Genomic DNA, 10240 nt, shown 5'->3' with positions numbered 1-10240 from the left:
GGGAGAACTTTATACTGGGGGATAGAGGTGACATTGTCTCTCTAGTCAGAATGAACTCAAAGCACTAAAGACAGCGCATCAATATTAGCATTTAAAAAGAGAGAGTCAGTTAGATGGTGGTGGCTGCAGCATGCCTTGGAGTCAGTTCAGACTCATAGCAACCCTGCATGGGGTTTTTGAGGCTGTCAATCTTTACAGGAGCAGAAAACCTCATCTTTCTCCCCCAGAATGGCTGGTAATTTCAAACTGCTGACTTTGAGGTTAGCAGCCAGACTTGTAAGTGTTCCTCTTAATATGTTGCAGTAGGAAAGCTACAATGGTGCGCAGATAGCTTAGTGGATTATGAACTGGGCTGCTAATCACATGGTCAACAGTTGAATCTACCAGAGGGTTTCTGAGCCGGTGAAGCTATACAGCCTCAGAAACCCTATACAGGGTTACTATGAGTGGGAACTGACTTGATGGCATTTAACAACAACAAATAGTACAAATGACCCAATACCTTTAACTAATAAATGACAAAGAAGGAAAGGGGTGGAAATAGATTTAAAAAAAACTCAAGTGGCATATCAACGAAGTGTAATGGTCAGGGCCTGCTTGGATCATGATTGAAGCAAACCAAATGTAAAAGAAAATATTGACTGACAGGGAAATGTGAACCCTGACCGGATGGTAGATGATATTAGGTATCTTTCTTAGATATGATAATGGTCTTATGTGTTTATTTAAAAAATAAGAGTCCATATGGATGCATATGAAGTATTTGCACATTAAATGATACTTTAATGCAAATACTAGGTTTTCTAATCCAGTGTGTATGAGAGGGCAGAGTAAACTAGTAAGGGTGTACATTGCACATGATTGATTCTGGGTTTTGGATACGTTGGGGTTTGTTATATTTTTCTCATCTTATGTGTTTGAAATTTTCAAAGTAAAAAGGTTAGAAAAAAATCTGACCTTAAGGATTACTTTTTATATTGTTTATTTATTTGGGTAATATTTCATTGTGTTTTTGATGCAAGTTTACACAGCATGGGGTCACTTTTTTTAAGATGTCTTCCATGACAGTGGTTCCTGCTAAGAACTCAACCAAACTAGATTCTTCTCCTATATGTCACGTAGCTGTATCCCATGTCTTCACATCTCTAACCCAATACTTATTTCATTGTTATCTTTACTCCCTCACATTACTTTGAACTTCATGAGTTATTTGTAATTTAATTTCTGACTTGACTGCAGGTACAACATAGAGCTCTCTGCATAATAGATCTATTATGAGATATTTTGTAACATTTGTATATCACTGAATCTGTTTTCTTGTAGGTTGCGTAGCAGTAGGAAAATCCCTGAATAGCCGAAATTTTAGCAAGCTCTTGCACTCTTGCCCATACCAGTGTGATCGTCACAAAGTCATTGTGGAAGCTGAAGACAGATACAAAAGTGAACTCAGGAAATCACTTATCTGTAACAAAAGTAATTAATTCAGCAGCTTTACAGCTCCAACTCTAATTATGACTGTACCTTCTGAGCACGTATCTAAAATACTAAGTATGTCAAAAACTAGAGGGTGAAAAAATAATTGAAAAGCTATCTCTCAAAAGTCAGAAATTCAAGATGTACCCAGGGAGTAGATTTCATCGGTGGTGGGTTAAAAATTCTTCCTAATTCACCTAAGGATTCCCATTAGAAGGGGTCATACAAGGAGAGATCCTGTTTTAGTAACTAATGTGCTGTTGTTGTTAGTGCTATCAAGTCCATTCTGACCCACAGTGGCCCTGTAGAGCGTTTCAGAGGAGCAACTGGTGAACTTGAACTGCCAACCTTGCTGTTCAAACCAGCTTTGCAGTCCTGCACATTAACTCACAGTGCCACACTGATATTCTAAATATAATAATAAATGTTTTCGATGTTTTTCAGAAATTCTGCTGACTCCATATAGAAGACAACAACTCAGAAGTGACTCTACTATCCCTGGAAGAATAAGTGAATATATTTAATTGTTAAATAAACTTAAATTTCATATATTCATGAGAAAAAGGGGAAAAGCTAATTAGTTGTTATTTATGATCATTAATGGCTCCTTAGTGTCAATCCTTGGCTCTGATATGGGTCAGATCTCTTAAGAAAAGTGACTTCATTTTTTCCTTCCTGATGCTGCTTGCTCAACCAATGCCTGACAACTGAGGAAGGGTAGGAGGAAACTGACATTTATTAAGCCTTTGTTGCGAATGCTATTGATATCATTTTCTGTAGTTCTTATAATTTAACAACATTATAAAGCAGGTGTTATTTTAGTCCCACTGTAAGAGGAAGAGTTCAATGGCAGATCTTAGATTCAGAGGCATACACGTCTTTTTCTAAAAGCCCCTTCTATCCACTAAAGTACATATCTATTTTAAGAATAAAATTGCGCTTGTATTTATGCTCAAGTACTTCAGAAAGGTTTTTGTTCACAAGTATAGGGCTTCAAACAATCAAAATTGAAGACACAATGTAATTTGTAAAGCCCTACTTAAAACTAAAAAAAAATTTTAAATGATTAATAAATTTGTGGGAATTTTCCTTTATCTACAGGGTTAATGTTTCAGATTTACCACATTCCAAATTTATCGTAGACTTAAAGAACATCATCGTTTTTACCTATTTCTATGGAGTTAATACCTGCAGAATAAGAGTAAACAGTTTTAGTACATTACTTGCCATCCACAAGTAGCATCTACAGAGCCATGTTGTTTATTGAGGACACGTTTGGGCTTAGTACGTCTAGGAAGTATTTTGCTGCTCATTCTCATCCCCCAAATCAAGAGAGACATTTCAAATGTACTTTTTATACCTGGGTCTTTTTCTAGGTTAAAACTAATGCCTACAAATGAAAAGTAAGTATTATATTATTATAGGGGAGCCGACTATTTAAGGAGCTCTGGTAGTGTAGTGGTTACGAATTGGGCTGTGAATCTTAAGGTCATCAGTTCGAAACTACCAGCTGTTCCATAGGAGAAAGATGAGGCTTTCTGTTCCCGTAAGATTTACAGGGAAACCCTATACAGGGTTGCTATGGGTTGGAATCGACTTGACAGCACTTAACAACAGCAACTATTTAAACAATACTTTCTCTAGAAACTGCTAGAAAAAAAATTTTTCCCCCCATATAAGCATGTTACACTTGGAAATCTTATTCTTGACAAGGACTTGACATCAAATTAACAAGGGTTTGCTTTTTTCAGCATATATCAAAAGCAGATATGTAACAACTAAAAATACGCTGTCGTCATTTTTACATAGTGAAGTCGCCTGCAGTGCTCATGAGATGGGCATAATTATGACGATACATTAATTATAAAGAGGCATCCTCAATGCCAATAAATATCATACAACTTTTGTAGGTCAAACATATTTTAGCTAAAACCAAACAGTTAATAACTTTGGCCTGCTTTTTTAGAATTTAGAAGCACATCTTGAGTGAACGGTGATTCAATTGGTTTAATATCTCTTTCTTACAACCTGGACAGGGAATCTTCAATCTACTGCCATTTCTTCCCTCTTGGTGTATTTCCCCTTTCCATTAGAGACATTCGCTCCCATTCCTTTGATTATAGGTTACACCCAAATTTGATGCCATTCTTTTGAGAAGGGATCATTGCACCATCTAACCATTTGAAAATTTTCACAAGGTTCTCTTTCAGGGTGGATTGGTGTTTTGAGAGAGTTTAAAAATAGGAGTTTCTTGACCTGAGCACCTTTGCTCATTTTTCCCTTTTATTTCCTGACACTGATCAACATTAAGAGGAGCGCTGAAGAAGCCAACAGGGCGCCTCCAAGGCTGCCCAGTGTTCTGCTCAGAAATTTTTGGAAAATTGGGCACAGATGTTAAGTACAGGAGTCAGGGAGGTGGCAGAGACAGTAGAAAAGTGGGGGGTGGCTTTACATGAACAACTCAAATACTCCAAGATAATGAAAGCTTTAATAACCCAACCAATTCTGATTATGATCTCATATATCATGTAGCAAATGAAGTTGAACTCTTGTGTTTCTTGGATAAGCAGTTTCTCGTTTTGAAATATATTTAGGAATAACTTTTTTCATTCAACAAATATTTATGTATTACCTGTGTGTCAAATTATTCTAGACACTGGGGATACAATGGTGTACAAAGCAGACAAAAATCGCTGTCTTTCTAGAGCCTTCTATGTCATACCATTAAGTAATAATTGGACATTAAATACATTGATTTCTCTTTGTTCTGCTGTAAGATTTTCTCTTCTGATTTAAAAGGTCTGAGCTATGGAGATCTTTATTAGTTGAGGTGGGCAAATGGCCAAGGGCCAGATATTTTCATCCTGCCAGCACTTCTATATTTTCATATATAACATACCCATGTAAACAATGTGCACACACATGTAACATGCATAGCACACATAGAAACTAACATACAAGGGGGTTGCATGGTTTTTAGAAACTATAACGCTCATGTTACTTGTGTGAAAATACGGTATTTCCAATTCCATGGAAGTAAGAACTAGCCTCAAGTGGAAGTGTAAAGAACTCCTTCTCACCAGCAGGCACCAACAGTGACAACATGAAATTACCAGTGAATGAAAACAATTTCTTAGGAATCATCAACAGAAATTAGTCAGGTTTACAGATACCACTGGGCATATTTTCTGTGGTAGAACCTATCCCCCAAAACCAGGAAGTTTACAAACTTTCTTGTCCATTATGCAGCCTTTTTTTCTCCAAAAATTTTTAACTTTTGACCATGCTGAGTTCTTTATAGAGGTGTTGTTAAGTGCTCTCAAGTCGGTTCCAACTCATAGTGTCCCTTTATAGGAGTTCCAAGGAGTGACGGGTGAGTTTGAATCACTGACCGTGCAGTTCAAACGGATCTTGTGGTTCAGTGCTGATCCCACAGCCCCATACCAGAACTCCACCTTATAGAGGGGTTGGTCTTGTTGTTAAGTGTTGTCGAGTCAGGTCAGTGACCTTGTACAGGGTTCCAAGGAGTGGCTGGTTGAGTTTGAACTGCCAACCTTGCGGTCCAGTGCTTATCCTAATAGAGTTTGTTGTTGTTGTTAAGTGCCATGGAATTGGTTCCAACTCATAGCTAGCGACCCTGTATATAGGGTTTCCAAGGAGTGGTTGGTGACTTTGAACCACTGATCTTGTGGTTCAAACCGACTTTACAGTTCAGTGCTTTATCCCACAGTGCCATACCAGGACTCCCCTAGTAGAGGTAGTACAAGTGAATTTCGAAAGACGCTTATTCTTTGAAAATACTTATCCAGCCTGTTATTTAAAGTAACAAGTGTTGCTATTCTTTTCTATTCTATGAAGTTATGGAGCCTTTTGGGAAGACTGTATCTATAAGATAGGTAAGCTGTTTGTTAACTGTCCTCACAGGAATGTGGAGAGAAGTAACAATTGAATGTTTATAAATGTTTATATTTGTTTCTTAATTGAAAGATATTAAAAGTATCATTGTAATAGGATTAAGTTACAATTATTGAGGAAGTCACAGCATGTAGCTCAATAGTGGCTACTTTAAAAAAAAAAAAAAAATTGAAGTAGACTTCCATATGGTAAATTTTACAGGCATGACGTTTTCTCAATGTACAGTTCATATCCTTAGAATAGGGTAAGCAATTATTTGGATTCAAGAAGACCCTTGTTCTTCCACCAAAACTAATATATCTTACAATTCTCATTACTTACAGAGAAAAGAAGAATTCGTAAAAACTTTACTGAAGAAGAAATAAGTTACCTTTTCAGTGGAGTTAAGAAAATGGGAAATCACTGGAATTCAATATTGTGGTCTTTCCCCTTCCAGCCAGGAAGGACAGCTGTGGACCTTGCTCACAAATACCACAGGCTGACCAAGCGCCAGAAGTGTGCAACTCCTTGATGAGATAAAGACTTGATCCGTTTTCCATTTGGACTCTCAAAATACAGTGCCTTGAAGATCACAAATTTTAAATGTTCTTCTAAAACCACACCCCCAAATTCTCAGATAATGTGGGAATGAGGTGCCATTGAATTTTTGAGTTTCTGTTACTCTGGAAATCATCAAATTATTAAAATAATTTTTTAAACACGCATTTTCAAGTGTGCGGAGTAGTAAAACAAAATAGTCTCATCAGGTTAAAATTTGTTCATTATCTTGTAATTAACACTACCTGAGACATTTGAATTTTTGGATTTTTAAAAACCAATGCCAAAGTTTATCTCCAAAATTTGGAAATTTAGTTTCCCAGGTAGTTCAAGTGAGATTCCTACCAACAAAGTCAGTATTTGACACTTTATTCATATAAATGTTTCTCTTCTGTGTGCTAATTGTATTCTGAACACTCCTGTATTCTATGGTTAGGTTGTATACTTTCCAAAGTTTTAACAAATTTTTGTTATTGGCTTTTAATTTTCTTTGAATAAAAAGTCAAACTATTAGATATCAGTTTTCTGGAGTTTTTTGTGTGTGCTCATTTTATGTTCCATCCTGTTCCCCAGGGATGCTGTTACAACCTCCATTATGCTTATCCATGCTGTAGCTCTGGTAAATGACCAAGTATGCCTACCTGAACGCTTAGCTGTTCTACTGCAGGTATTGGGTTACTGCTTAGCCATTCTAGAAGACATGCCACACCCAGGAGGCTTTGTTTCCATACAAACGTGTAGTTTATTTTACTTTTCAGATCATAACTATTTCTATATGGCTAAAGCAGAATTTTTGTTACATTTTCTATTTTGTTATACACAGTGAAATTTTCATGGGATCAATAAACAGAAATTTTTATTTAAATTTAAAATTTTTTTTAGGCAAGGGAGTAACATAATTAGGCAAATTCCTTACACCAGTACATTACTGGTATCTAATGAGCACTCTAGGCATGATTTAAGTAATCTAGTTTATTTTGATTTGTATTTACTACGATTTATAAAAGTTGGGTTAAGTTGTAGGGAAACATTTTGTCTGTTGACTCCTGATTAAAATATTCAGAAGTTGTCTCTTAGCATTGTTCAGATACAGTCTAAACATTTTTTCCATTTAAAGTAGGTCTTAGTTGGTATTGTTAAGTGCCATCGTCAGTTCCAACTCAATAGCAACCTTGTAAAGGGTTTCTGAGGAGTGGTTAGTGAATTTTGTGGTTCAAACCCATCTTGTGGTCCAGTGAATTACCCTGCAGCACCACACCAAGACTCCAAAGTAGGTCTTTAGTGTTGCTGTTGTTCAGTGCCATCGAGTTGTAACCGTTGTTTATTGGTTAGAGTTTGCGTACAAAACAGAAAAATTAAACAATCCTTAACAGAAGCACGCTCCCTCTAAGAGTACACCAGTACTGTCGCTTAGACACTATGTTTTGGGTCAGTCAATGACACCTATTTAAAAGAACCTGTACTGCTTTCTGGGGAGTACATCAGCTCCATAGGATAAGCACTGAACTGTGAACCGCAAGGTCAGTGCTCTGAGCCCATCAGCTGCTCCATGGGAGAAAAATGAGGCTTTCTCCTCCCACAAAGATTTGTAGCCTTGGAAACCCTAGACAGAGTCACTATGAGTCAAAACTGACTCCATGGTACAGCAACAACACAATTGCCTTCTGAGATCTTGAAATGTTTTTGTAATTGCTGACTATATTTAGGTGAAGAGGAGCTGCTTTTATTTCCTCAAATGGAGAGATTTGGTAATCAATGAAGACAAAAGAAAAGCAAAAGAATGACTTCTTAGAGGAATGTTGGGCTTTAGGAATTCAGAACTAGCCAATTCAATAGAGAAAATGATTTTAATAATCATAGACCACTCACTAGAGTTAGACTAACTGCAGTTCTAGTTCCCTGCCAGAACAACAGTGTAGACACTGGGAACTCTATATGAAGGATTCAAAAAGTTTGTGAAAAAAATGGAATTAAAAGATAATGCAATTTTCCATAAATTTTTTGAAGTCCCTCCCTCTTACATTCTCAGAAAGCTAGAATTCATTACTGCACAGCAGGGTGATGAATCTATTCTTCTGTATATGAGAGTAAGTTAAGAAGTATTTGCTACTAGGGTTCCAGTTCATACATGCATAGGTTTATTTCAAACAAAACATGTATAAACATGTTTATGATCAGTGGATGGCTACAGACACATTTTCTCAGTAATACACGTGTCTTAAGCTTGTTAGGGTGCCTCCCTCCCTCCCAAAATTAGGTCCAATAAAAACTGGCTTGTGACTTTTTTTTTTATTATTATTATTCCAAAGGGGGTAACTCTGCAGATTTTCTTGAGGGACACAGGATAATAATAGGGGTTTATTAAGAAGAAGTTTAAGAAAGTTGACAAGTGCATTGGTGAGAGTTGCACTGAGGCTTTTTCTCCCCAACACAACAATGCACCTGCTCATTCTTTGTGGGTATCAAGGGCTGCAAGAATTTGGTTGAGAAACCTTACCTCCATTTACCCTTCAGAGTTCTTTTTATTCCTCAAACGCAAATAACATTTCAAAGGAATGATTTGAGTCCCTCAAGGAAGCAAAAGTTGAAAGTTGCAGATTTGAAGTAAATTGAAAAGCACAGAATTCTTTGGGGAAGGGTTAGTGAGATAGGAAGACACCACCTTCAGAGATGTATGGACCTAGATGGAGGTTCCATCAAGAAACAATGCTTCACATTTGGATGTTTTTGTTTAATAAAGTTTTCTAAGACTTTTTGATGTACGCTGGTACTAAATGAGATTTGCCTTGGGGCACATTCTGCAGAGCTACAAAAGTTGAACCCCTTCTCCACAAACCAGACCTTGAGAAAAAGATAGGTTCTTTTATTTCCTCCTTCAAATTCCTTCAGTCCCATGAACCCCAGTTACTCCATGGTTCAGCAGAATCATAGGAACCTTGTCAATGACCACTAGACACCTCTGTAAAATGTGGGGGAAATAGAGGGTCCACTACTTAGCTAGAGAACCAATATTTTTTTGATTTTGTTGTTTAATACGTTGTTTTAGGAGAAGGTTTACATAGCAACTTAGATTTCCATTGAACAATTCCTATACATCTTGTTTCAAGACACTCCTTACATTTTTCAGCGTGTCAACATTCCCATTATTTCCATTTGGTTTTGTTCTGTTTCAGTTGCTCTAGCTTCCCTGCCCCTCCTAAACATCTCATCTTTGTTTCAGGATAAATGTTGAGAGGTCTTTGAAACATTTGTGGGAAAAAAATCCATTATTGTTTAATTCCATTTTTCCATGAACATTTTAAAGCCCCCTCATTTAGTTGCTTACGTGAGTATAGTATTCACAGATACTATTATTATATAATCTAAGTTATTATTAATAAGGCTGATGGTGCTATAGTATAAGTACTGGGCTGCTAACTGCAAGGTAGACAGTTCAAATCCACCAGCTGATCCAAACCCACCATTCTGCTCCCATAAAGAGTTACAGTTTGGGAAAAACTATACAGGTTCACTGTGAACTTGATGACAGTGGATTCAGTTTGTTTTTGTTTTGACTTCATCTGTTAGTTGGATGAAAGGTGATTACCGGGAGGGAGCAACTTTAGTTCCAAGTCTCCTAGGTTCCTGAATTGATCTAGTAAGTCTTGCTGTTTTTAGGAATTTGAGTTTTGGTCTACATTTTTCTTCCTTTCTAGTCAGAGCCTTTTATTGGTCAGAACAGTCCCAAGTTGTATCTGAGCTCTATCTAGTTCTGCCTTAGGCTAGATGAGGCTGTGGTTCATGTGGACTTATCATCCTATTGGACTCGTTTTTTTCTTTGAACTTTTGGTTTCCTTTATTCTCCTTTGTTCCAGATGAGTAAAGACCAATAGATGACTGCTCACAAGCTTTTAAGATCCCAGACTTTACTCATAAACTAGGCTGTAAACATTGTCTTTATGAACTGTTATGCTGACTGACCAAGTTAACCCATGAATGGTTTCTATGGACTCTACCCAAGATATTTATTGGCATCCTACATGACCAGCTCTCTTTCCCTACATCCCCTTCACTCTTTCACATCCCCTTCACTCTTTTACCTTTTTTTTTTTCCTGGAGTAAATTAAAGACTCCTGGTAGTATACTGGTTACCAGTCGGGCTGCGAACCTCAAGGTCAGCAGTTCAAAACTACCAGCTCTTCCGGCCGAGAAAGATGAGGCTTTCTGCTCCCGGTACAGGGTTGCTATGAGTTGGAACCGGCTCCATGGCACATAATAACAACTTCTATCAGGGAGTCTTGGTGTGGCGCATGGGATAAGCACTCAACAGCAAGGC

The sequence above is a fragment of the Chrysochloris asiatica genome, unplaced genomic scaffold (assembly GCF_000296735.1).
Source record: "Chrysochloris asiatica unplaced genomic scaffold, ChrAsi1.0 scaffold00055, whole genome shotgun sequence".
NCBI classification, from domain to species: domain Eukaryota; kingdom Metazoa; phylum Chordata; class Mammalia; order Afrosoricida; family Chrysochloridae; genus Chrysochloris; species Chrysochloris asiatica.
Note: the sequence above shows the minus strand (reverse complement) of the source record.